This window comes from Leopardus geoffroyi, chromosome A3 (assembly GCF_018350155.1).
Source record: "Leopardus geoffroyi isolate Oge1 chromosome A3, O.geoffroyi_Oge1_pat1.0, whole genome shotgun sequence".
NCBI classification, from domain to species: Eukaryota; Metazoa; Chordata; class Mammalia; order Carnivora; family Felidae; genus Leopardus; species Leopardus geoffroyi.
In genome coordinates this window covers 77,475,831-77,499,399 of record NC_059336.1, presented here as the reverse complement: position 1 = coordinate 77,499,399, position 23,569 = coordinate 77,475,831, and the positions used below count along the sequence as shown (strand labels likewise).

Here is a 23,569-nt window from a genome sequence, read left to right as displayed (position 1 = left end):
GATAGAAATCTGATGGGGCGCCTGGGTGGCGCAGTCGGTTAAGCGTCCGACTTCAGCCAGGTCACGATCTCGTGGCCCGTGAGTTCGAGCCCCGCGTCGGGCTCTGGGCTGATGGCTCAGAGCCTGGAGCCTGTTTCCGATTCTGTGTCTCCCTCTCTCTCTGCCCCTCCCCCGTTCATGCTCTGTCTCTCTCTGTCCCAAAAATAAATAAACGTTGGAAAAAAAAAAAAAGAAATCTGTGAGGGGCACTGGACATAACACAGTTGTGTCTGCCCCACCCCCACCCCCACCCCACCTTCTGCCATTCAGAGTCGTTCCCCACCTAGGCAGGCCCTGTCTTAGATGGGAAACCCTTTCTAGAACCCAGCTCAAAGGCTGGTTGGCATGCATTACCACGAAGCCCATTTTTGAATGTAGAATTTCACACTTAAAACAGCTTGACTCCAAATCAAGCTTTATCCTTTTCTAAACACGCACACCCAATATCTTACTTGCCACTCAAACAGCGAGACAAGAGGCTAAGAGAATCTTGTGCTAGAGATGACAAAACTGAGGCACACAGATGTTAGGTCACTTGCTAAAGCCACACAGAACTTCAGTTGTGGAACTTGGATGAGATAGATAGGCCAGGCTTCCAGCAAAGGCAGCTAAACATGCCATTTCTCTCCAACTATAGGATTACCTTATCAGAATATGTCTTGGAAACTGAAAACAACAGCAACAGTGCCTGACTTTATTTTTTTTTTAATTTTTTAACGTTTATTTATTTATTTTTTTTTAATTTTTTTTAAGTTTATTCATTTTTTCCAATATATGAAGTTTATTGTCAAATTGGTTTCCATACAACACCCAGTGCTCATCCCAAAAGGTGCCCTCCTCAATACCCATCACCCACCCTCCCCTCCCTCCCACCCCCCATCAACCCTCAGTTTGTTCTCAGTTTTTAAGAACATTTATTTATTTATGAGAGAGAGAGAGAAAAAGAGTACGAGTGGGGGGAGGGGCAGAGAGAGAGGGAGACGCAGAATCCAAAGCAGTCTCCAGGCTCTGAGTTGTCAGCACAGAGCCCGATGCAGGGCTCGAACTCACCAACCGCAACAACATTACCCGAGCAGAGTGGGACACTTAACCAACTGAGCCACCCAGGTGCCCCATCAATGCCTGACTTTCTTGAGAGATAAATGATTTGACCAGATAGTTCCGAAGCAAGACATTTTCCTCTGATTTTTCTAATAGGACAGGGTGACCCACGATACGTAAACCATTAGTCCCAAGTGCCCACGCAGGCAGATCCTGCCAAAGCATCTTTTACATCCTCTCACGGGGCGTGCGGCTCAGGCCTCGGTAACTTTGGTGTGTAGCTGGGGCTTTTACTTCCGCAGATGCCACTTCCGTGTAATTGGCCATCCTGGAGGAATGTTCCGGTATCAGTCAAGGCTTGTTTCAGTCATGGGTGGGTGCAACAACATCCTTGGAAAAGGTGCCCTTTGGTGTGGAGCGAGGAGGATAAGCACTGGAGAACCCAACTCTCGGTTCTGAAGGAACAGCCAGGACCTTTGCCAGTGCGATTTCTCTGGAAAGACATACAGACACATACACATATACATAAATACCTGAGGATAACGTTAAGTGGTACTTTGTCACAAAAACCACACTGTCAGCGGGACCCCTCACATAAACACTCATCTGAGTTGATACAGCCGTTTTTAAATTTACTTTTCACTTACTTAACCTTACCGAAAAAAGCACCTCATTTTACTCACTGCTTATTGAATAAAGGATTAGTATTATTTTCCTTCCTCCAGTGAACTTTCTTGCACTTCATCCTCAGTAGATTGTATGTCTTTGTGTTTCTCTGCCAAGATGTCACTGTTGAGCAAATCACAGGTCCTAATGCTGCCCCGTTCATGCAGAGATAACTTTTTATTCAGAATTGCTTAAGGTCATCTCAATGGGAGGAATGGGTAGGAATGAGAATTTACCCCCAACTTGAATTAAAATAGCTTCCAAGCACTTCCTAGAGCAGGAACAAAGATGAAAGGGGCCCCAAATTATGGGCGTATTTGAAATAATAAGGCAAGGGTGTCCTTTGAAATACACTCAGCCACATTTGTTTGCCTTTAAGTCAGATCACCTTAACCAAGGACGTTGGTGGCAGGAACAAATGGTTAATGATTGTGGAAGGAACCTGGCCAATTGGCTTTTCTTCCTTTCTCTTTCTTTTACTTATCTTTTTATATTATTATTTTTTTTTTAACTTTGGCTAGAATGCCCAGTAGGAGTGCAGACTGGAAGATCGGCTGTCTTTTGAACTGGAGACATCACAGGAAACTGGGGAGGCTCCAAATTGCTAACCTGAGGCCGGAGCAAAAACTTTTTTTCGTGGAAGGGACTGCTTTTTTTTTTCCCTCCCCTTCATCGAATGGCATCCCAAGTCCTGCCGGATTGCAACTGTCTTTGTTCCTGCAGCCAAGCCTTATAGCTGGCTCACACTCTGCCACGCTCGTAACCTCACACTAGAAAGGAGATTACAAAGCGGGGCAAACACCCTAGAGGGCTCCCCTTTATCAGAACCTTCCCTGTCAGTTGGGCTCCTCATTTCCCGAGCCCTCGTCTGATTATTAGTGTACTGACGGAATAAAAATAACCTCATATTCCTACATGAATCATAAATAAAACCCTTTTATTTCATCAAAGAGGTTGGCAGGTTTATAGTCCTTTGCAATGCAGGCACGATGTGAATGACATACCTTTAATTTTGCTGACAAGCTCATCGGGGTTCGAATGAAAAGAGTGGAAAGTGGGTGACTCGGAAGACGGTTGTGCGGGAGATTTTTGGTGAGGATAAATATTTCACCTTGCCACTGTAATCAGGGAACCAGCTGATCTTGGTAATGAACTCCTCAATTACAGCCCACTCTGACTCTTCAAAACTTCCTGAGCAACAATACCACAGTGATTATTGCTGACGTTATGGATGGAAGCAACTTGCAAAGAAAAAAAGAAGCGGAAGTGGGGGGGGGGGAGCTGGTTACAAAAGGAAGCAGAGGTGTGGTGGTAAAGAAAGCCATTGAAAGTTAACAGCGGTGGGTCAGTGGGTCATCACCTAAGGAAATGATGAGGAGCTGGGCAATGGAAAAAGAGTATTTCTCCTGCCTTCACTCTTGCCTGTTTCCCCTCCCTATCTAAACCATCTTGATGATTCTGTGAATGCTCCACATTTTCATTAATCTAGACATGAGCTCTCCAAGTCAGAGAACCCAGCCATGAAAGAATCCATAGTCTGTATACTTAGTTCACCTGCCTTTGGTTTCTGTTATGTATGACATATGATATTGCGAAGTCCTTTCTTCTCAAGGACTAGAAGCATGCACAGCAAGGCTCTCGGTGGTGCTGCCTTTCATACAAGTGATTTTCCTGCTTCCTATTTAGGGATGGGGAGACTCAAAGAAGAGAAGGAATCACTAGATACTGTGTTCCTAAATTACTGACCTTCTTTTCTAGAGTCCCAACTACGTTTTGGAGATCAGGGTTTTAAGAAGGAAGAAAGGAAGAGGAAAACATGGAAGATCTCTAGAGTTTATTGCCGGAAAAGGGAAGATGCCTCACTCTATGACAAGAATCTTCTGGTGAGTCACTCCAAAAGACAGGCTGAGAACTTAGCCCTTCAGAATAAGCTCTTACACAGGCCAGCTTTGGGGCTCCCAACTTAGCTTGAGCTTTGTTTTTCTTACCAAATCTAGATTTTCCTCTGCTATTCGAGAAATTTTACCACGAAAAATAGTTGCTACCAGTGGTCTGCAGGCTTCTTTCTGCAAAAAAAATAAGCCAAACTTTGCGGGGTACGGGCCTTTCTTCCAGGCAACTGAGTAAGACAGGCGAACTGAAATGAACCATGAGAGAACATATATTTTCCTCCCCTCAACTGCACTACAACCTTCTTGAGGACAAGAGCTGTGTTTTTTTCTAATTGCATACTTTCCACTGAGCCTCAGGTGTGCAAGTCTCCAGTTTTCTAGGTAACATAAGAAGCAGGACAAGGGTTACTCAAAGAGCCACAGGAGACCAACGGGCTCTTGCCCTTCTACAGAGTTCTAAGACTCAACTTCATGTATCCAGTCAGTCCATAAGTCTTGAGATCATCCTCCTGAGTGAGGTGGTTTTTACTTCATGGATCCCTTTGTCTTTGGGTTTTTTTCCCCAAAATTTGTTTACTGTGGTAAAACACAATCTGCCATCTTAACAATTTTTAAGTGTACAGTTCAGTGGTATTAAATACATTCATAATGTTGTGCATCCATCACCACCATCCATCTCCCTAACATTTTTCATCTCGTAAAACTGGAATTCTCTATACCTTAAACAGTAACTCTCCATTTCCCCCTACTCCCAGGACCTGGCAACCACCATTCTGTTTTCTGTCTCTATGATTCTGACTACTTTAGGTGGCTCATGTAGGAATGGAAGCATCCATTTGTCTTTTTGTGACCTGCTTATTTCACTTAGCACATCCTTAAAGTTCATTCATATTATAGCATAAGTCATAATTTCTTTCCTTTTTGAGATTGAGTAATATTCCATCGTATGTATGTGTGTGTGTGTGTGTGTGTATATATATACATATATATGTGTGTGTGTGTATATATATATATATATATATATATATATATATATATATATTGCTGCTTCCCCATTTATTCGTTGATGGACACTGGGTTGCTTGCACAGGTTATCTATTGTAAATAATACTGTTATGAACATGGGTATACAAATATCTCTTTGAGACCCTGCTTTCAGTTCTTCAGAACATATACCCAGGAGGGGAATTACTGGATCATGTGGTAATTCTATTTTTAATTTTTTGAGGAATGCCATACTTTTCCCCATAGCATCTGTATCATTTTACATTCCCACCTCTAGGGCAGAAGTGTTCCAATTTCTCCACATCCTTGCCGACACTTGTTATTTGCTGTAGTTTTGATAGGAGTCATCCTAACGTGAGTGAAATAGTATCTCGTTGTGGTTTTGATTTCCATTACTCTAATGAGTAGTGATATTGAGCAACTTTTCATGTGCTTATTGGCCATTTGCATATCGACTTTGGAGAAACATCTATTTGAGTCCTTTGCTCATGTTTGAATTGTGTTGTCTGTCTTCTTGTTGAGTTTTAGGGATTCTCTATATAGTTTGTATATTAATCTTTATCAAGTATATGGTTTGTAAATATTTTCTCCCACTCTGCAGGTTTCCTTTTCAATCTGTTGCTAGTGTGTTTTGATGCAAAAATGTTTAAATTTTCATGCAATCTAATTTGTCTAGTTTTCTTTTGTTGCCTGTGCCTTTGGTGTCATATCCAAGACATCATTCCTAAATCCAATGTCATGAAACTTTTGTCCTCTTTTCTTTTCTTTTTTCTTTTCTTTTCTTTTCTTTTCTCTTCAGTTTATTTATTTATTCTGAGAGAGGAAGAGAGAGAAATTCCCACAGAGCCTGACGTGGGGCTCAATCTTATGAACTGTGAGATCATGACCAGAGCTGATATCAAGAGTCAGATGCTGGGGCGCCTGGGTGGCGCAGTCGGTTAAGCATCCGACTTCAGCCAGGTCACGATCTCACGGTCCGTGAGTTCGAGCCCCGTGTCGGGCTCTGGGCTGATGGCTCAGAGCCTGGAGCCTGTTTCCGATTCTGTGTCTCCCTCTCTCCCTGCCCCTCCCCCGTTCATGCTCTGTCTCTCTCTGTCCCAAAAATAAATAAACGTTGAAAAAAAAAAAAAATTTAAAAAGAGTCAGATGCTTAACTGACTGAGCCACCCAGGCTACCCTGTCCGTTATTTTCTTCTAAGAGTTTTATAGTTTGTGGTCTTACATTTTGTTCTTTGATACATTTTGAGTTAATTTTTGTGTATGGTATTAGGTAAGGGTCCAACTTCAGTCTTTTGCATATAGATATCCAGTTTTCCCACCACCATTTGCTGGAAAGACTATTCATTCCCCATTGAATGGTGCTGGCATCTTTGGATCCCTTGATTTGAAAAAAAAAACATTTACGTATACTTGTAATTCTGAAAATAATATTAGTAGGAAGGTAATATTTTCCCAGTTTTACAGAGGAGGACACTGTGACTCAAGAGTTTAAATATCATGGCAAACATGATACAAAGGGGTATCTCTTAATTAGTACCCCAATTCTCAAGAAAATAGTATTTATACTGAGGACAAATGATGGTTGGGAGGCCTATTCAACACATCTGAGTTTTAACAATGAAATAGGCAGTAAAGATGCTAATTGTGCTTCTAGGCAAAGGGCTACATGGTATCCCATAGGCGGACAAGACACCTGTAAGTAATGATGACAATATACTGCTCTTATTTCTCTAGGTGAACTCAACACCGATGCTTACACTGTGCTCAAAAAAACTTGGCCTGTGATAGATTTCCAGGATCTGCCACAGTTGCCACGGGCTCCTGCACACAACCCTCAGGCTATGTGAGAAAGCATCACATGGGCTCAGGGAGGGGATGCCCACCCTCAGACCACCTGGGAAACAGGGTAATCTCACAAACTACACTAAGAGTGGAGAGAGAAGTAAATTTCAAGGCTTTCTTTCCAGCATCAGACATTTAATCGGGGCCTGCTATTCCTAGCATGTTTAGGGCCATGAGAGGAATAAAACATTAATTTTAAGATATTATCTTAGCTCGAGGTGCCTGGGTGACTCAGTCGGTTAACATCGACTTCGGCTCAGGGCATGATCTCATGGTTCGTGGGTTCGAGCCCTGCATCAGGCTCTGTGCTGTCAGCTCAGAGCCTGGAGCCTGCTTCAGATTCTGTCTGTCTCTCTCTCTCTCTCTGCCCTTCCCCCACTCGCACTCTGTCTCTCTCTCTCAAAAGTAAATAAAACATTAAAAAAATTTTAAGATATTATCTAAGCTCACATGCAAAAGCATATATATGTTGTTACCAAACAAATGCCACGCAGAGTTAAGTGCACAATGAAGGACGACTGGAGATGGAGCCTAAAATAGGGACGCAGGGGACCAACATAAAGCAGGTCTTGCTTTGACAACCGTATCTAGTGGGCAAATACCTGAGCACTTTACTATTCACCAGGCACTGTACTAGAGGCTTCATGTCTGAAATTACCGCTACTCCTTATTATATGTGCTGCCAAAGTGAGCACTACCACGACCCCTTATAAGAACACTGTGAAAAAGGTGCATTGGTCAGAATCCAAGCAGGAAAAAGAAACCTTCTGCATATTTATAACAGAGTGGATTTAAGATGGACAGTTGGTAACAATGAGAATATAAGATAGTAAATTGATAACAGGGAATGCAAGAGCTGAGATGCCAAAAAAGATGGTGAGACACCTTCTATTGGTGGGGAAAGGAAGAAGATAGAATTACAAGAGCCCAGAGGGAACCAGAACCACAGAGGAGACACAGTTACTTCTGGAAATGCCCGCCAAGGCAGTGAGACTGTGGGAAAAAATACCCTGGTATCTCTCTTTCTCCTGCCCTCCATTCTCCCACGAGTGCCTCCCTCCCATTGGCCAGGAAACAGATACATGCACTTGCAGGGTCAGCCTCTTGCAACATAGAGCAGAGCAGAGCAAAACAGAGCGGAGGACGATCGGACCAAGATCAGACGCAGAAGGTGTTATGATGCCCATTTTATAAATGTAGATACAGACGGTCAGTGGGCTGTGGTTTACCCAATTAGTAACTGCAAGATACACATTAGTATTCAGTCTAGACTTCAGTGTTCACCAGGAACTGTACTAGATGCTTCATGTCTATAATTGCCACTTCGTAGGGCACCACTGGGAGAGGTCCCTGCAGTCCACACCTTTCTGTGACTATTTATTTCTTCCCTGTGCACTAGACTGAGCCACAAAGGGAAAGGTCCTCAGTGACCTGGGATGCTCCTGGTTTGCAGAGTCAGACCGAAACCCTGGCCTGTTCAGACCCGTCCGGCGATAAGACATTGAGCTTCTGAACACTGCAGACCATGCTTTAGGGCAGTTGGTTCAACAGCAGCCTAAGGGTGTTTTTCCCAAGGGCTTCGGGATTAAGACTTCTGCAACTCACTTGTCTCCCTTGAGTGTTTCTCATGGGCTCTCAGCTTTGACTTCAGAGTCTGACGTGGTTCACTGGCTGTCCACAGGCCTGTGTTTTCACTACGAAGTCTGTCGAGCACAGAGTATGGCACCCATTAGATTTCATCAATTAATGAATGCTGGTCCAAACTGATTAACTCCGTGTCCCCTGACATTGATATTAACTGTCCTCTGTGGTTAACACTTGAATCTGTGCTCTGTGCCCTGTGCTTGGGCTTCAGGGGCTCCCGGCCCTCTGTGTTAAACATGTCAGCGTCCAAGTTCTATTCCTGGCTCTTGATATGATAAATAGTTTCCAAATCACGATACCCACACAAATGCATCTGCCAGGCTAGATCCTTGAAGCTTGTCTAAAATCAGCCACTTCTCTCCTTACACTGCCCCTTGAATTCAGTGTGCACCAAGTAGTAACTGCTTGTTGATGGGTTGCTGACGAGCACGGTCTCCCCGTTGCTCTTCTTTACAAGCTTGCATGCTCTCCCTGAAAATACTGCTTTTATGCATATAATGAATTTACTAAGAAATGTGTCTTTATTGGAGAGAGACAGAAAGAAAAAGAAATGGAAAGGAAGAGGAAAAAAAGCTGATGAAACCATAGAGAAAGACAAAATCAACTCTATTGAATTCTAGATTGCCATCTTGTCAGGATTTTTGCAAGAGTCTTCTGCCACTCTTTTAATTTTCATTACTTTCTATTTTCCTTGAATAAGCATAGAAACAGGTTCTAATTTTACCAGAGGCTTTTCATCAAATCAGACTTTTTATTCTCCGTAGGTTATCCTAGTCACAAAACATCTCTCTTTTCAAAGCTTGCATAATATTAGCTAACTCTAGTGGAATATAGTTCTTGAACCCACACAGTGAAGATGCAAACATTATTCTTCAACCTGACTCTAGTTATTTTTCATCACAGAGAGTGACATTCTTAGTCACCAGAATCTTCACAGAACCTCTTGAGTTTTATGAAAAATTTCCTTAATCACTGGCTCTACAGACGTGAACTTTTTGATCATAAAGCAAGTCACATCTCTCTTTCAGTGTTTTGAGAAACTTCAGATTCTTGACACTCCTGTTTCTAATCTGGTCTAATGAAGACTTCTCTACAGCCAAAGGAGACTCATTTCAAGTAGGATTTGCCACTCCTGTCTGGCACAGTGACCACATTAGCAGGTTATCACTTTCACTGGGGCCACGTGGTGACCCCACTTTACTGGAGCAAAACAGCGGGAGGTTTTCGTGGTGGACTAACTCTCAAAGAGCCGTTCACTGTAAACTCACAGTGTTGGCGTCACCATCCTCTTCGTCAAAGAATCAACTGGAAGACATGGGCCAGCACCCTAACCCCAAATCAAATGGTGAGGAGCAAAGGGCTGGCAGATACAATTTGAGGCCTCTCTTTTCTCACTGATGAGAGAGGTTTCTACGATCTTCTTTCCCCCACCCATGGACAAATCGGCTTTCTTGCACTTCTCTTAGGAAAGGAAATTGGTGTGCAGTTCTGAAATGAAAACAGGTGTGTACTTTGCCGACTCCACATGTAGCTGAACATTTAGAGCCTGTCGTCGGCCTGAACGCTATTGTCGCCGTCCCTTTTAAAACGAAGGTTACAGAGCACCCTTAGAATGAAAAACTTAATTAGTACATACCATTAAGGATTTGCAGCATGTTCACTGCTGGTGGGTTCTAAAGACGTCCTATACACGGTCCTTTCTATCAAAGAGTTCATATTATAATATCACAGTGGAAACTTCATGGACCTACCTTCTGACAGACCTGAACTCTAGTCCAGCTCAGATGCTAACTAGCTGTGTGGCTCTAGGTCCGTCAGGGACTTTTCTTCTTGGTTTTCTCATCCGAAAATGGGATACTGACTCCTGAGATTTTTGCAAGGTTTTACTAAGATAGTATAAGTTAAAAAAATTAAATAAAAAATTTAAAAAAAAAAGGGGGGGCACCTGGGTCACTCAGTCAGCTAAGTGTGTGACTTCAGCTCTGGTCATGACCTTCCCATGTCAGGCTCTGTGCTGACAGCTCAGGGCCTGGAGCCTGCTTGGGATTCTGTGTCTCCCTCTCTCTCTGCTCCTCCCGCACTCATGCTCTAGAAGATTGTATAAGTAAGACATCTCTCACAGTGACTGGAGTGTATTAAGTCATCGATAAATATTTGGGAAGATTTGACACATCGGTGTAAAAGAGTATTTTCTGACCAGGTCTGCTAAGGTGAGGGCCAAATTAAGGGTACACCTTTTAAAGTCTTTGAGGGTTCTGAGTGGAAGGAAGATGTGATTAACTAGAACAATCAAGAAAGACTTCAAGAGGCTGAGGTGGAGCCTTGTCAAAAGGAGGGATCTGGAAGAATAGATGTAAAGCAACCCAGGAAAGAACAGCAGCATGATCAAATATGAAAAAAAAAAACTCTTGATTTTGGCTCAGGTCATAATCTCATGGTTCCTGAGTTCAAGCCCCATGTCAGGCTCTGTGCTGACAGTGCAGAACCTGGAACCTGCTTGGGATTCTCTTTCTCCCTCTCTCTCTGCCCCTCCCCCACTCGCTCGCTCTCTCCCTCTCTCTCTCTCTCTCAAAATCAATAAATGAACATTTAAAAAAAAAAGAACAGGCAAATCTTATTTTTAAAAAAAGAAAGAAAGAAGAGGGTCAGAGACCATGAGCCTGGAGAGCTGTTAGTGGTCAGGCTAAGTGTTTTCTCTTTCAAGTAGAAGAGAGACTTTAAGGGTTTGGCACAAGGTGGATGATTAATTGATGACAGGAGAAATGTAGGAAGACAAATCAGGCAGTATAAATCAGGAGAGCTTAGAGCCGAACAGGTAGTGGGATACCATTGGAAGGGTCAGGATGTTACATGAATGGAGACAGGAGACAGAAAAGAAGATAAGTGTGTTTCTGGGTATGTGACTCTCTGAAAGAATGTGTACACATTAGGTCATGAACGGATAGGAGTGGGAAGGGAAAAGAAAGGCCTCACAGTTGATCCTGGGCCTTTGCTTTTGCATAACAGGGAAATGGTAGTCACCTTACCACAAATAGGGGAAGAACTGACTTTGGAAAGGAAAGGCTGAACAGAAAAACAGATGGTTCATTGCCCACAATTCACTTCCAGGTGTCCCTTGAGGGTCTGGAATGAAGTGAGAACATAGTTTCAGTGAATTCCAACTGGGTTATATAACATATTTTGAATATGAAACAAAATGTAGCATCTTTTCTACTCATGGCAAGGAGGGCTTTTTGCCAAGCAATGCTGGAACAGCACATCTATTTTGTTGGGCTGAGTCACTGTGCCTTCAGAAACGGTTCTAATCTCAGCTCTGTATGATGGCTGTGGGGAAGTTTACTTCCAGTTTTTTTTTCTAAATCTCAGGTTTTTTTTTTCTCCAAAAGGAATATAATGACATCAACTTGTCCTCCAGTGCCACTGTAACACATTTTGAGAGAAGTTCGCGTATTTGCTGAGAACATGTTCAGGGATCCTCTTTCAGCTGCCCCTGCTTGATTGCTCCCAGAATGCACTGCTGATGCCTCTACGGCAGGAAGTTTTCACCAGGTAGGACAGGTGCGCCGATATGTCTGTCTCCCTGAGGAAACAATGAGCTCTTGAAGGCTGAATCCATATTTCTTCATCTCAATAATCCTCGTGGTTAGCACATAGAAAATGGAAGAATGAATTAACGAGTGAAAGGTGTGTTTCATTTGTCTGTAGGATGGGGACCCCTTTAGTTAAAAAGCTGGCTTCTCTGATGGCCTCAGCCTCTTTCTGAGACAAATGCAAGCTAACTGGAAATGGTTGCGTCTTCCTCACACTTTCCAGTTTCTTAATTATATAGCTTCTCAGTGAATGAAAGGATGTAACACTTATGAATTTCAGTGATACCCTTACTAAAGGACAAGTCAAGAAATTAAGATTGAGCTAGGGGAGTACCCAGGTAAGTGATGATGCCATCAAGAGCACAAGTCAACACGCTTAGAACGTCCTGGCATTTACTGCATTACATATCTTCTTCCAGTAACATTTGCATCTGCATGACACGGACATATGGGCATTTGGGGAGAAACCAAATATATCTTTGCCAAGTGGCTGTTTGAGTTTGTTGGAATATAATGACATGTGCACTTGTGCAGAGTGGGAATGAGTGGGAAGAAGAAGAATGGCAGAGTCGAAAAAACAATTCTTGGCCATACATTTTGAAAACCACTTACAAGACTGAGGAGTGGCATTTTCATACGCCATGACGTTTCTTGTTTTTGTTCTGGACTCGGACTGGTCTTCAGCAATGTGTCGGTATATTGATTGGTCTTAGCTTTTCCAACTTCCATTATTTCGTTTTTATATTGCTTAAGCAAGTACTTAGGATGGTCTAGGAATTTGGTATGTAGGGTAAAGAAAATTAACAATAACAGAAATATTTTGCTGCTGTCTTTGTTAATTGATAACGATAGAGAGCAAGACAATTTGCAAATTGGGTAAAAACAAACAAACAAACAAACATGAACTCAGTATTTGTGACTTGAAGCCTAAAGAGGATAAGAGCCGCATCATAAACGGGCTAAAACATCTCAAAATTCCCAAGGCCTGTGGGTAGAAGCGGCTTATAAAACTCAAGCTTATGATCTCTTATTAGTTCTGGTTTATGTTTTAACTACAAATACAGATATGTTAATTACAGAAATTATGATAAGACTTTTTTAATTTTTTTTTTCAACGTTTATTTATTTTTGGGACAGAGAGAGACAGAGCATGAACGGGGGAGGGGCAGAGAGAGAGAGGGAGACACAGAATCGGAAACAGGCTCCAGGCTCTGAGCCATGAGCCCAGAGCCTGACGCGGGGCTCGAACTCACGGACCGCGAGATCGTGACCTGGCTGAAGTCGGACGCTTAACCGACTGCGCCACCCAGGCGCCCCAGTGATAAGACTTGTAGAAGTAGCCAGCAACAATAAAATCCTTTGGCCTCATTTTATTACTTCATTATGTGGGCACTATTCTCAAAATTCAAGCTGGCTCCTGTGTACCTATCCCATCTCAACATAAAGAATTCTCCACAAGCAAACTGGTATCTGAAATCCCATTCCCAGGCAGCTGAGATGGTCATCAGGAAAGGGGTTGCAAGGTCATGGAAACCTACCCCCAACCTTGATAATAAGGCACTCTAATAGGAAACATATTGGCAAGCTAGAAATGGTATGATGTGTCAGGAGAAGAACAAAAAATAGTTTAGGTAATTTCCACGTTGCCTGGGATCTTATGCTGAGAAAAGAATGCAGTGATTTATTCCATTTTTTTGTGGATATCCTACTCCATATTTGGCGCTGTGTTTTACGTTATGGTGTACTGATGGACTCACAGCATAAAAAGCAAGAAACTTGTGTAGCTCATGTATAATTAACTGTGGAACACAATAGGATATATTGTTGCCTTACAATGGAGGGTCCAAACTGCTATAGCTGTTTGTATCCATATTTGTGTTAGGGTAGGAGTGGAGTCTCAACAGGGAAACAGAAAACATGCAGAATATTTTCAGTGGAAAGAATTTAATACAGGAAATTGGGTACTTATAAAATGGCAGAAGAATTAAAGCTCAGGGTCTGGCCTGAGCGTTCAGGAATGTCTCCCACAATGTGGGCCCTCCAGAGGAGCTACTACCTCTAAGGCTGTTTCTAAACTAGAAAATTTACTGGGATTAAGGAGCTGCTATTGGCCCTGTCACCACCCCACGTGCCCGTCAATATTCAGGAAACTGGAAAATTGACAAGCAGTGCCACCATAGATGAGCCTCATGCTTTCAGGGCTTATGTCCCTACAAAAACAGCCCAGGGGCCATTCCCTCCTTCCAAGTCTCACAGGTAGAAATATGGCTGAACTTAATTCACAGGGAAGCATTGTGGCCATCAGGGAAACCGAGAACAAAGTTTCTTCAAACAGAAGAAAAGGGAAATGAAGTCCGAGTGGGCCGATCCTCTGTATTCTCCCATCCAGAGGATTGGGAACTAGCAACTATTTGTGGCCTTCCATGCTCAGACAAGTTGCAGGAACTTTAACTGGAACACTTCAATTAACTTCATAATGAGAGGAGGAGGAGGTAGTGTTTGACTTAGGCCTAGAAGGGTGGGTGGAGGATTTATGGATGAAGATGTTCTGGATAGAACAGGGTGGATAAACCAGGAGGTAACATTATCATTCCAAGCACACGGACGTGAAAGAAAAGAGCTTATGTGGGCTTACATTGGCAGCTTCTGGTGCCAGCACCACATCTGAGAAAGGTAGTGTAAGGCAGTAGAGGTGATGGTGGTCAGGGGTTCAGGACCTCCCTCACTTACAAATGTCACACCCCCCAAGAGGGTTCTAGGACCAAACAATAGAATGGCCATCTCTCTACTGCTGTGGAAAACCACCTCTCCTTTGAGCCCTAGCTCAAGACTTCATCAAAATCTTACGGATGTCTCTTGCCAAGTTGGTCTCCTCTAGCCTCCAAACTCGTAGCATTGACTGCTCCTACCACGAGCTTTGTACTGAAACATACCTTCCACATTTTGCTCAGTCATCAGTGGTTGTATAGCAGACTTCTTGCAATGTTTAGTGTTCCTCATCTCCCCCAAAGGGAAGACAACGTCTTCCCTCCTGAGCTTCCTTGGCAGAGGGGACTCCCAACACAATCAACATGCCTGTGTGTTAAAGATAGAATTTCGTATTCTTCTAGAGTTTTCTCTTGTTCCCTTTCCCCCCAGTGTCTCTGCACCTTTGTTTATGAACTTATGACTTCACAGGATGCTCCAGGCTCTCTGGTGCCCTGTATTCTCTACCCTTGCTGCCCTCTCATTTGCTGTCCCTTCTTTGTGTCCATCTTCACCCTAAGCCAGTCGCGCCTGCTCCCTGCAATTCGCTCTCCACCCTAGTGCACAGGCTCCTTCTTTGGCTCACTTCCCACTCCTTGCATATTTTTATACTTTATCCCATTTGTCTCCTTAATTGGGGTCCCTCGTTTTGTTTGTTTGCTTCTGCCTCTCCATCTGTCACCTTCTGAGCTCCTCCTCGTTGATTTCACTCTATACATGTATGCTGGCTCCATTTTTATTTTTCCTCTCTGCCCTTCACTCACTATTTCCCATTATGCACCACTCCCTTCATTCATCCCTGATGCATTAATTTTGGCTTATACAGCCATGTCCACCTCTCACTCCCTTCCAGCATCGAGGAAGACCAACAGGAGGCTTCACTCTCTATCCACTTGGCTCTATCAAAGGCTCAGGACCTTCTGTTAGATGCAAAGTCCCCAATGTCTACCACCTCTATGGCCAGGTCTACTTAACTGTAGCTGTTTTCTGTGAAGATGATTCAGCATAGACACAATTTGTTTTGAATTCTAACCCAAGAGAGTTTAACAAAAGGACCTTCATATAGAACTGTCCTGTCTGATTTAGTTCCATGGTTTGCCAGCTGCTTCTGGAGAAGTCTTCAAAGGAAAAGTTCTTCCTTTTAGTCCTGCGTCTGTGTCTGGAGTGTACACACACACACACACACACACAGCATGTGACTTCACCATCCAGTGTGTGTGTATATGTATGTATGCACACAAATACATATGCATATGCACATATAAACACATACCTAAAGTATATATATGCATCATATATTCATAATTCATATATATTTTATATATGTAATATATATGTGTGATATATATACATTACATACATAATGTTTATGTATAAATTTCTTGCAGTTGAAATTATGGTAATTGAGTTAACCATTTAGTAAGGACTCTATAATGAGAAAAATAAATAGTCTCTATCATATTCATGATTAGCTATTTAGAGCATAAAAACAAAAAATGCTCTGAAATTTTATCATGCTTTCATAAAGATATTTAAGAAGCTATCTCACGTTAATTTTTTTTTTTCCCCTGGGGCACCTGGGTGGCTCAGTTGGTTGGGCGTCTGACTTTGGCTCAGGTCATGATCTCACAGCTCATGAGTTCAATCCCCGCGTCGGGCTCTGTGCTGACAGCTCAGAGCCTGGAGCCTGGCTCGGATTCTGTGTCTCCCTCTCTCTCTACCCCTCCTCCGCTCATGCTCTGTCTCTCTCTTTCTCAAAAATAAATAAACATTAAAAAAAAATTGTTTTCCCTACCAACCAACAGTTTTGTTGTTGCTTTGTTTCTTTATACATTTTCTTTAATCTCACAAAATATGTCTATGAAGTGAGAAGGGAACCAGAAGGGCAGAATGGAGGCAGGTTGTATTATCTAAATTTCAAAGTGGAGAAACTAGGGCAGGACTTGGTGAAATGCCTTACTGAACCTGCTTTGCCAAATAGCTTAGGAGCTGACATGTGACCTGGGTCTCCCCCACCTCCTGTCATGTCACTTCTCATGCATATTTCTTGCTCCAGTTTAAGAGTCCTCTACCTTGTACATCCCAGGATCTACTTTAATCATCAGTGGGATCACTCTGGAATCGCAAGCCTTTATTTTCTGTATTTAGCTAAATAAAAATCTGACTTCTGAATCCAACATTATAAAAATATATGCATTAGGTGCAGGGGTTGAATTGTCTTTTAAAGGAATGCACATATTTAGACAGCCAGCAAAATAGAACTTGAGGCAAAAGGCATTTGTTGAACCCCAGTTATTTCCAATACCACAGATATTTAACACAGAAGGGATTTGAGAGGATTTTTAAAACTTACATATTAAATATATTTTCTATACAAATTAACATTAGCAATAATTATAAACTAATTTACTACCCCCCAAAAACTCTCAATTTTAGAATTTGAAAATCACACTTCACTTCCCCAAATTTGTAAATGTGAATTACTTATGCCCATACTGGGAAGTATAAATGTTAAAAGACTTATTCTGGCTTGAGAGAGGCATTATGATCTCCCAAGGTATTTGGAAAACTCAATGAAAACAGTAGAAATATAAATTACATTTATAAACTCTATCAAAATGCAAGTGGCACCAAAACCTTCCCCTTCCTGTTCACCTCAACCGCAGCAGAGTGGAGGACCTACCTCTGGTAGAAATTAGAAAGTGACTGAAGAATAACCTTCGTAGAAAAATGCACTACAAAATAAAGGCTAGTTTGCAGAATTTACAGATTGATATAGGAAGTATCAAAGGCTCAACCAATTGGGGATATTGAGGTGAGTCTGCAAAGTATCTTGCTTTGAAGATACCTTTTCTTTGCTCTGAGAGGAAGCATGCCTGGCCAGGGGCAGACAGCTGCCCAGTCCTGCGTTCACTCCTGTCCTTTACTGGCCTGCACTTAGGAATTCTGCTATAACCACATCAGAGACTGGAATGGCTTCCCAACACCAGTCAGCCCTGCTTTTCCTCAGCAAAGTTGATCCAGACCTTGCTGATCCGTATTATTAACCGTGTTAACTGTGTAAGTTACCATAGTCAAGAAAAACACGATCTCGCTTTAGCTACGTTAAAAGTGCCAGTCCCTGCTGTGGTAGCTAGCACTCTTAATGGTATACATTTAGCCCTCAGGTGGAGAATTATTTTGCTTCAGATTGAAAAGAATCAGTTCTGTTCTTGGTTATTTTGGCATACAAGTCTCCAATATGACTCTGTTTTCTAAGCAGACATTAATGATTCTAAAACTAATATTCATTGTTTGAAGAGGCACAGCGGCCTTGGCATTTACTTAACCTTTTGTCTCATGTATGAGACTGAGTCAGCCTAAATCCTTTTCTTAATTAATATCTTTTCTTTTTATGGCCAGCGTTATTTATTGAACAATTTGCATGTAACAATTAGAGCCGTGAGAGTTTAGGAAAACTCTTTCAGCTCAGAAGTCCACCTTTTCTGATCTTTATTTATTTTTTTAAAGTTGTTTTGATTATACAAACTCAGGAAAAGCTTAGCTGATGTAGTACGGAAACAGGTACTGCAAATATATCTTATGTAGGTGATCCCACCTGCTGGAGCCCAAAGGAAAAGAAGAGAAAGATTCTTTCCTTTTAAAAGGAGGTGTGATTTATGGGAGAAAACTATAGCCTCTTTGCAAAGACTGTAGATTCATTTTATTCTAAATATCTTCAGAAAACTCACGTTAATGTTGGTCATTGTGTGTAGAGAGGAGCCCTAAATAAATCAGCGTACTCAAGGAATAGGGTGTTGTGTTTACCATTCTCTTAAAATAACAGAAAAAGGTAAAAGTTACAAAATGTTTTAAAAAATAATCATTTCTTCCATGACCCCCAAACAGCCACAGAATGAATGGCGATTTGCCGCCTTCTCTGAAATTCCTGTTCACGTGAACTCATAAATTTGGCATAATTATAATCATAGCATAGACACAGAATTTTTATATATATCATGCCCTCCATTTTTGTTGATATATTGTTTTCAACTCAGCATATTGAATAGCTGAATAATGTTCAAGTAATTGAATGTGCTCAATGGTTCAATCAATCCCATTTTGGAGCATTATACTATTTGAAATATTTTGTTACTTAATATAACACCACAATAAACATCTTTGAAGAATATAGGTTGTCCTTTTTTTTTGCCAGTAGAATTAGAGTTATTGTGAGAAATAACATGCATACTTTCCTTTTTTGGCAAAAATATTTCACAGTGTATTTTGGTTCTAGCAATGTATAGTAGATTGGTTTGGCAGCCTTGCCTTTGATACACATTATCTGAAGTTTTGAGTTACTGAATGGATATGTGTAAAACATAAATTTTCTTGATAATTTAGAGCTGACACCCCCAAACCCAGACTTTATTGTTTCAAATCATGTTTTTCAAAAGCTTTATTATTCTTCGTAATTAGATAGCACCTTGAGCAAAACCAATTTTTTGAATCATTGAGGTGCTTTCAAGACCTCCAGCTTACTGTTAAATCGCTAAATGCCAATAATCATCTAAGACTCACATGGAAGTGTAGGAGGTTTAGGAAGTGTTTCTGAAGGTGCATTGATTTAATTTTTTGACTAGTACTTAATATGAACTTATGGTGTGATTATTTCCCCCTTTCTGAGAGGAAACCAGAGGGTGCAGACTCCTTATTTGAGGGCTCTAGCGAATCAAGGTTTTTCTCTAGAAAATGTAATTCTTTCCTTTCCCAACTGGCATTTTAAAGACATTTCAAGTACTCATATTACGAGATATTAAGCACTTCAGCAAGAAATTATCTAAATTTCCCAATTTGCTCCTTAAAGAGTTCTTGCATCTTCTTTTCAAATCTGCCTGCAGAGTGCAGATTGTCTTGTGTACAACGCTGAATTTACTTAGGTAATAGAAACATCTCTGTGTGATTCCAGGGCTCCTTAATACACATTAGATAAGAATGCTAGCTTATGACAGAGTCATGGTAGATTTTCAGGAGAAAGTAACTTCTAGACAAAAGACTGGGCACCTGGGTGGCTCAATCAGTTAAGTGTCTGACTCTTGATTTTGTCTCAGGTCATGATCTCACAGTTCATGAGTTCGAGCCCCACATTGGGCTCTGTGCTGGTAGTGTGGCGCCTGCTTGGAATTCTCTCTCTCTCTCTCTCTCTCTCTCTCTCTCTGCCCTTCCCCCCTTGTGTTCTCTTTCTCTCTCTCTCTCAAAATAAATAAACATTAAACATTAAAAAAAGAAAAAAGAAAAGATATGGATCTAATTAAAGATTAGAAGTTGTTTATATGAATATTGATTAGTAGTAAAGAACAGGTGAATGCTTTGTATGTTAACAGTGCTGTAGTGAACACCCTTAAACATATCTCCTTATACAGCATGTGAACATTTCTCTAACATGGACACCTAGAAGTCACATTCCTGGTGGTAGGAAATGGGCATCTTCAATGTTTTTCATTATTGCCAAATTTCTCTCTAAGGTGGTTTTTACTGGGACACCCAGGTGGCTCCATCGGTTAAGCGTCCGACTTCGGCTCAGGTCATGATCTCACGGTTCATGAGTTCGAGCCCCGCATCGGGCTGTGTGCTGACAGCTTGGAGCCTGGAGCCTGCTTCAGATTCTGTGACTCCCTCTCTCTCTGCCCCTACCCCACTTGTACTCTGTCTCTGTCTCTCTCAAAAATAAATAAAACGTTAAAAAAATTTTTAAGTGCTCTTTACCAATTTCTTACATTGTCAAGATTCTTAGTGTTATCAGTCTTCCATTTTTACCTCTCTAAGAGTTATAAAATAGTATGTAATATTGTTTTAATTTGTATTCTCTAAATCATCAGTGGAATGGAACATATTTCCTCCATCTGTTTATTAGCCAATAGGGCTTCCCTTTTCATTTCTATCCTTATAACTGTTAGAGAAGTGACATTCCATTGTGCGGTCCCCCATGGCCCTGCTCAAATATTTTAGAAGCACTGAACCCTGCCTTCTCAGAATGTGGTCCTCTAAGGTATCACTTGTTGCAAGCCAAGAAATTTAGTGTCAACGATCAAAGTCATTGCACAACAAACCAAGTCCAGCAACCTGTCATTTCACCGTAGCCCCTAGGTTTTAGGTGATATTTCCATCTTTAAGCAATAAAGACAGCCCTGTAGTATTATACAATTATCTATTACCATGTAATGTCTTAATTATCATTTAGGACTTTATCAAAACTTGGTGGAGGCTCAGGTAGGATTATCACCAGGATGGGGTGGGACATGATCTAGAAAAAAGTGAAAGCCATTGATAACTAGATGGTGAGCACCTTAGAACATGAATACTATCTCACAGTAATACTAATACAATAATAGTTATTTATATAACACTTATAATATATTAGGGATTATGCTAAGCACTTTAATATGCATATTTCATTCACTTTCACAAAAACGCAGTGAGGTAGTTATCTCCATTTAATGTTTAAATTCTCAGAACAGGTCCATAAGAAGAAGGCAAAACCCAATTAAAAAAAATGGCAAAAGATCTAAACCAAAGATTTGTACCAAAGAGATATAGGTGGTAAATAAGCACATGCAAAAATGCTCAGCATTTAGTCATTAGTGAGCTGCATGTATACACAGTAATGAGATTCCATCACATATAGATTAAAATAACTTAAAATGACTGATGATACCCAGTGCTGACAAAAATGTGGATCATCTAAAAATCTCGTACATTGGATGTGAGGGCGATCTGGCTGCAACATCTGTCACCCCACTGATTGCCAGGGTTGATTCGGCTGAGCTGGCTAGCTAGGCAAGTGTCCCCTTCCTCCCTCGCTGCTCCATGTGTGTCCCTCCCAAAGCTGTGTGCTTGGTAGAAGAGGACAAGAGGACGACTTTCCCCAATAGAGGAGGACTTTCTTTGGTCAAGGGTAAACAAGCAGCTGCACTCCCCTGCTGGAACTTCCAAACAAATTCTCAAGGTCCATTTGTAGGAAAACGTAGGGTAGTCAAGCTTCCAAGACTCCCGACACATCCAAATGCGGTGCTGCATGTGGCAGTCTACCTTTCTTTAAAAAATAAATAAAATAAAATAAAATAAAATAAAATAAAATAAATATAAATCTCGTACATTGTGGAGGGAAAACGAAATGGGATAATGATTTTGAAAACTCTTCAGAAGTTTCTTTTGCAGTTCAGCACATACTTACTGTATGACCCAGCAATCCCTGCTACTAGGCATTTACACAAGAAAATGAAAATATATACCCACAGAATGCACCAGACCTGTACACAAATATTTGAGTAGCTTTATCCATAATCACCAAAACTGGATACAATGCAAAAGCCCATCAACTGGCTAATGTCTCAAATAGAATGTTACTCAGCAATAAAAAGGTATGAACTACTGACACATGAAACAGGGATGAGTCTGAAAAGCATTATGCTAAGTGAAAGAAGACAAACACAAAGGGCTGTGATTTGTGTGATTCCATTTATACGGCATTTGGAAAAGCAAAACTAGGAGAAATTGGATTCATGGTTGCCAGGGGCTGGGGATCAGAGGAGGTTATTAACCACAGAGAATCAACAGGAAACTTCTGGAAAGATGGAAATGTTCTGTATATTAATTATAGGGATGGTTATATGCCTTAAACATTTGCCAAAACTCATCAAAATGTACCTCTAAGAAGGATAAATGTTACCATACATAAATCCTATTTTAATAAATCTGACTTAAAAAAAAAAAAAACAGTTCCTGTGTGATGATGTTTTAAAATGTTATCTGGGTATTCCCAGCATATTAGAATAGGGCCTGACACATAGTGGGCATTCAATACATTAGTGTTTAGTTAATTAAGAAGAAGGGTGATGCCTTGCCGATGACCATAACATGTTGCTTATTTCCCAGTTTCCTTTAGAATAGTCCAGCCACGATCACTCATGCCAGGCACCATCTCTGTAAGCTCATGCTTATGCAAGTGATATTTCTGTGAAGCCGACCCATGAGTAATTTCTGAGTAGGTATTAAAACACCCTCACGTCTACAAGTCTAATATATTAATAAATGTGCTGTTTTCAATAAGACATCTAAATTTGCATGCACCATCCTACTTGTTATGTTCAGTACTCAATTTTTTAATGTTTCTTGGACACTAGCCAGTAAGTCTGAGTCCCTAGTTAGTTCATCTATTACTTTCTCGCCACAATAGATTTGGGTGTCCGCCAAGAAATGGACTAATATTGCATACAAAAACCTTATAATGCATTTCCTGATCTTCTGATATTTCCTTTCCAAGTGAGAGGGAGGAACACCACACACACACACACACACACACACACATGCACACACACATACACACACACAAATCCTATCTATACACACAATCTACTCAAGTTAGGTAAACATTTTTTATTGCCATTATTAATATCGGATGCCTTCTATAATCCCAGTGTTTGCCTGTCCATTTACATGATCCTCTCACCCTGAGGACTGGAAGGGAACAATGAGTTGTAAAATCTGATAATGATCAAAGATGATGCCTCTATGTGAAAAAAAAGTCAGGATTGTAGAAGCCCTCATTTCCACAGGAAAAGCACATTTTCTGCATTTGATTTGGCACATTCTCAGTGTCTTAATTTCAGTGATTCCAAAATGAGATGCTCTTGAAGAAGGGAAAGGTTCTGTGTTGGAGAGGGGGCATTTTCTTCCCCCGCCTTCATTTCCCTTAAAACATAAGCACAGAACTAATGAACGCTATTAAAGATACTTGTAGAAATGATTCTGATTTGTATCTGATGACTAACTAACCTATTATTGCACTTCTTGGGCAGAGATTAATGGGAAATTCTTAAAGTATAAAGACTCTAACAAGCCTTAGAAATATGTGTGGGCCCAGACTGTACCATGTGACCTCAGAAAGCCGAACCCTGGCTGTTAATATCCTTGACTAATGAACCAAGGCTACAGTCCGTGCTAGCAAAGTGTCAAGAAATAAGTAACCAGAGAGGTGACCTTTTAACATGCTTCTAAATGTAATTTTTAACAGAACAGTGTCAATAAGTTCAAAATCCCATATGCTTTTGATCTGATATGGAAGTG

General features: G+C 41.2%; 1 long non-coding RNA gene across 1 annotated transcript in view; it reads left to right on the top strand.

The window, feature by feature from the left end:
* Positions 1 to 23,569, top strand: part of LOC123580816 — a 221,607-nt gene that overhangs the window by 113,725 nt on the left and 84,313 nt on the right. Inside the window, exon 5 of the long non-coding RNA XR_006703475.1 lies at positions 11,516 to 11,678. This is a non-coding gene — a long non-coding RNA (uncharacterized LOC123580816). The remainder of the gene's footprint in view (positions 1 to 11,515; positions 11,679 to 23,569) is intronic.